The 4,786-nt window shown below is 41.6% G+C and overlaps 1 pseudogene; it reads right to left on the bottom strand.

Annotated features, from left to right (window-relative positions):
• Nucleotides 1-125: 125 nt before the first annotated feature.
• LOC109462491 lies at nt 126-4,343 on the bottom strand (annotated as a pseudogene).
• Nucleotides 4,344-4,786: the final 443 nt, after the last annotated feature.

The following is a 4,786-nucleotide window of genomic DNA, read 5'->3' as shown; positions in this document are numbered from 1 at the left end:
TTGTATGTATGTTATTTATTACATAGGGTGACCTAGACATGTATTTGTAATCTCCTGTAGTGGGTTCTCTGCTGTCTTTTGCTCCTTCTCAAGGTTTCTGGTGGGTTTCCCTGGGTTGTTCTTACTGGTGGGATTCTCTCTCTCCTTGGTGGGTTTCCCTGTCTCCTTGGTGGGTTTCCCTGTCTCCTTGGTGGGTTTCCCTGTCTCCTTGGTGGGTTTCTCTGGTTACTCTTTTCAGGGAAGAATTCATCGATTGCAGCCAAGATGCTGTCCACCATGGTACTTGAGACCCCCTTGACAGACTTCACGTCTTCCTTGGTGTGGAGCCTGTGACAGTATTTCAGCAGTCTGTCTATAGTTTCATCTGTCATAACTGCACACGGCGGTCTGTCACTACGGCATTCTTTCCCATTGCTAGGCGCGTTCTAAAAGGTATCGGGTTACAAGACGCTATTTTGGCCTGTTTTGGACTACCAGTAAAATATTTGAAAATAAACAAATAGTATTTAGTGGTAAGTTTCGTCAAATTGAAAAGAAATTATCGTCTTAACATCCTTTTAATGTTAGCTTTTTATGTTAAATCACTGATTTTATTAAATTTTGCTCAGGAAGACGATAATTTTCGGGTTTCCGAGCACATGTTATGTCATGTTTTTAGGCATACCTCGTTCAAACCTGGCTTCGTGTATTACCCCAGATCCCCGATCTTTGTATTTTTCGACGACTAGGAATAAGATCAAAAATCGTGTTTTAGGGATTTTTTAATTTCTGATTTTAAGTCTAGTTTTTGTCAACATATTGGTGAAAAAATGGCATTTTTTGACATTTTTCTCACTAAAATACCCATAATTCAAAATTGAGGCCATTTTTGAAAAATCCCTAAAACACGATTTTCGGGACAACCGTGACAGTCATTTTGAGCCGTAAATGGGGTATGTTTGACTCTCCATGCTTCCAGGTTTGAACGAGTTTTGCAGACATGTCATATCACCTGAAAGTGTGCATTGTGTTATTCATACAGATGTAAAGAATCATTACAGCATTCAAGGTCACCCAAGGATACGACTATAGCTTCGCTATATGTTACATGTCCACAAAAAATGATAGCGGACATGTACTGTCCAGGAAACTGTTTGTATCTATGGAAAAGTGTTGTTTTTTATCTGTTGCAAGGCACTCAGGCAGAAGGGCTTGTTTTGCCGCTTTATGGTAAATGGCCGCAGGTGACCCCGAAATGGAACGCGGGTTCGATTCGAATTCCCCAGATCGAACACGATCGAACACAGTTCGGATTCTATGACATGTGGGAACTTTGCAGCCCAGATTTGACCACCGTGGCACAGGGTCCAAAAAAACAAAACTGAGGCTGCAGATTGAACTCCTGGTCACGCAGTTGTTGTAGCTTTTGCTTTAACTGTCCACCATTGTCTGTTTTTTTCCTGTGTGGTCTAGGCTTCTTTCTTGCTTTAGGAGCTGGTGGTAGTCGCTCAGAGAGTAGACAGCTTGCATCTTGGGTCAGGCCTCCGCAGTTACTACAGCACTGGTCCTGCTGTGGCATGTCACTTTGCCCCAGGTGTTTCAGCAGTGCCTTACGGAGACAGCCCTCCTCAGTCAGTATTGACGCCACTTCTGGTTTCGCCTTCTCGTGTTCTTTTGTGGTGTGGTACACAAGGTACGCAGCCTCCACCTCAGAACTTCTTCCAGCACGTCCCATTTGCTGAAACACAAATTGGAATGCAACATGACCTTCCTTACATGGCAAAGAGGGAGTGATTGTAAAACATGTATTGCTTAAGGGTGATCATGAACTGTTGACAAACTTTGTGAATGGGGAAGTTCGATGTTCCATAGCAAAGGTGAAAATTGAAGAAAAAATGTGTAATCTATAACACTTCCAAAATTCGGTTTAATATCTTATTCTGCCATTTTAGTATTATCATCCCTCATTTTAACTCTTCTTAATATTAGGTTATTGTTTGAGACAGATTCCCGACTAACCTGGTATAGTTGGCTTACTGATGCTGGTGCTCCATATGAGATGACACAGGAAACATCAGGAATGTCGATGCCCTGTTGAACAAAATAGATATCAATATTGTGTATAAAGTACCATCTGGACAGAAGTAGTGTTTGGCCATAGACATGCCATCACTATATGTCCTTCAATATAACACAACAGGGCAAATATTAAACTTCAAGTCTTAGCAAGGATGCAGTGATTAGTTTCTCACAATCCTTGTCACCATTATTTTTATTTGATTACCATTGTGTGACAGAATCAAACTACATATAGATGACAGATGTAGCTTTTTTTACCATGCCGAATGCTACTGTGGCGATGACTACTCTTACATCCCCAGCCTGCAATCCTTCCAGGACTTTTTTCTTCTTGGTTGGGGACAGGTCTGCATGGAACACCTCCACCAGGCCACGACCTTGAACAGCATCCTGAAGTAATTCGAACATGGCCATACACTTCTGTTTGGTGGGGAGGTAAATCAGGTGTTTCTTTGTGTCCCTCCCTGAGGCCTGTAAGTCTTCCACAAGTGGTTGGAAGTCGGACTGAAATGTAGAAGATAACATGAAAGAATGTCTATATTGATGAAGCATTGTCATACATGTACAGGTGTTGTCTGTGTGATATTTCCATTAAAAATTCATGCTGATGAGGAATTGCAAAGGGAACTATACTTGTGTATACACTTGACTGTTAACTTTTATACTATTTCAGTATATTCATTTTTTTTTAAAGAGAGGACAATGTATAATATGCACCGTCATTGATGTTGATTGTATCCTGGAAATGGTGATGTTCTCCCTGTTAAGGTCGCCCATCACCACTTCACCAGTCAGGTGCAGCTCGGTCTGCACAGCTGACCTCACAGCTTCTGTTGCGGTCGCTGTGACGTGACCATAAATGGCACATCTGGTATGACTGCCCGCAACGTCCCAATCATCCTGAAAGCCCTCCTGAAGTCTTCCCCCCTGTGTGAAGTAATGAGAGTAATATACTATGTCATTGTACTGTATTGTATTGTATTGTATTGTATTGTATTGTATTGTACTGTACTGGAAATATTGAAAATGGTCTACATAGCCTTTTTAATATTCATAGTGTGCCATGGAAGTGTGGAACAGTGTTTGTGATATGATGTAAAAAGATGTGATATGAGATGGCATGTGTTGAAAGTCAAAGATTGTACTGTTGAGTTATGGATGCATACTTTAGAATAATAGTCACTCATCATGTACCGGTTTCTTAATCAAGCAGCATCATTTGCATGATGCTATTTTTTTAGAAGATTGTGCTGTACCTTTGTCTTATTATGATGTGTTATCAGTATATTACTGCCGGTAGTAGGAAATTTCAGCCAAAACAGTAACAATGTAATACTGCATCTTACATACCATTCAGGGATACAATGAGCCTCATCTATGGCAACCAATCCAAGTTTGATGGGGGTGTTGGCAATGAACTGCCTTCCTGCTGTGGAGGTTGCATCCTCAGGTGCCATGAAAACTGAAGTATACAGAAATGTATTAGACAAAGTTATCCACAAGTGTGCAACTTGATTTCAAATGTGCATCATTGTAAGTATATGGGGTTAAGTACAACACTGAAATCATACTGAAATCATACTCAAAGAAATGAGTGGTAGGTACAAACATTGGTAGGTATATGATAGTAGGTATATGATCAGCATAGGATATATTCATGCATTCACATACAAGTATTACATTTTGAACACTCTTTGCTCTATGTGACCAAGGAGGTTTCCTTACCTCCTTCATGGGATTCATGTCACAGTATCATGACAAATAATATATGCAAAAAATTAGAAAAGAAAATATTACCTAATCTTGTGCCAGGGTCAGGGTTCTCACGGAATGCTGCAATGGCATCGCTGCCGCTAAGACTCACTGCTCTGTAGCCTGTTTTGATGTTATACCGGCGTACCTGGCCGAAGGATATCAGAAAAAAAGCTGATTATGATATTACCATTATTTAAACTTTTGGAGCACAATCGCTGTTCAAATCTATAGAAATGGGTGCAAATTATAAAGGTAGTATAAATAAGTTACATGGACTGTGTAAGTTATACAGGTCTTTATTGACACAAAAAAAGTACAGCTATTTTCGTAAGGTCTTGCACTAAAGACTGATCGTGTAATTTGTAGAACAGTCGGGTTGACAAAGGGGAGGGGGGCGTTTACTTTTCAAACTCGCAGACGTAAAAAAGACATCCGCTTTTAAGTTTTATGAAACGTACTAAAAATACAAAAGAATACTATGTTACCTGGTCTGCTACAAGAGCTTGTAGTGGCGAGATGACCACTACCATCGTCGGCTCCTTGGCGAGGGATGGAAGTATCTGGTAGCAAATACTCTTCCCATGGCCCGTGGCAAGGCCGACAAAACAATCCTTGCCTTCCGTGACAGCTTTAATAGCCCGGGCCTGACCATCCTTCAGCCGAGGAAACCCCCAGATGTCGCGCGCTACGCGCTCTGCCCTTGACAGTACGTCAGACATCGGAAACGGACGGAAAGTAAGTTGTAACGTTTTCTATTTTTTTTGAACTGGCTGACCCCGATGACCGTTAGGAAATGATCGGGTCAGTGAACACGGGGGCGGGACAACTCGCTGCCGGGAGGTGCGTACGGTTTATTGGCGGTCCGCGGGACCCTGGAAATTCACACGTCTATGCCAATCGCCCCTAAGTGTTTTTTAATAGCCCTTTTAACTCGCCGAATGGAAGCAGTCTTGTTGGAGCGCGGAAACCTTCT

Source organism: Branchiostoma belcheri, unplaced genomic scaffold, assembly GCF_001625305.1.
Source record: "Branchiostoma belcheri isolate BF01 breed outbred unplaced genomic scaffold, Haploidv18h27 scaffold1170, whole genome shotgun sequence".
Classification (NCBI taxonomy): domain Eukaryota; kingdom Metazoa; phylum Chordata; class Leptocardii; order Amphioxiformes; family Branchiostomatidae; genus Branchiostoma; species Branchiostoma belcheri.
The sequence above is the reverse complement of the archived record's forward strand: the minus strand, read 5'-3'. Positions and strand labels throughout refer to the sequence as shown.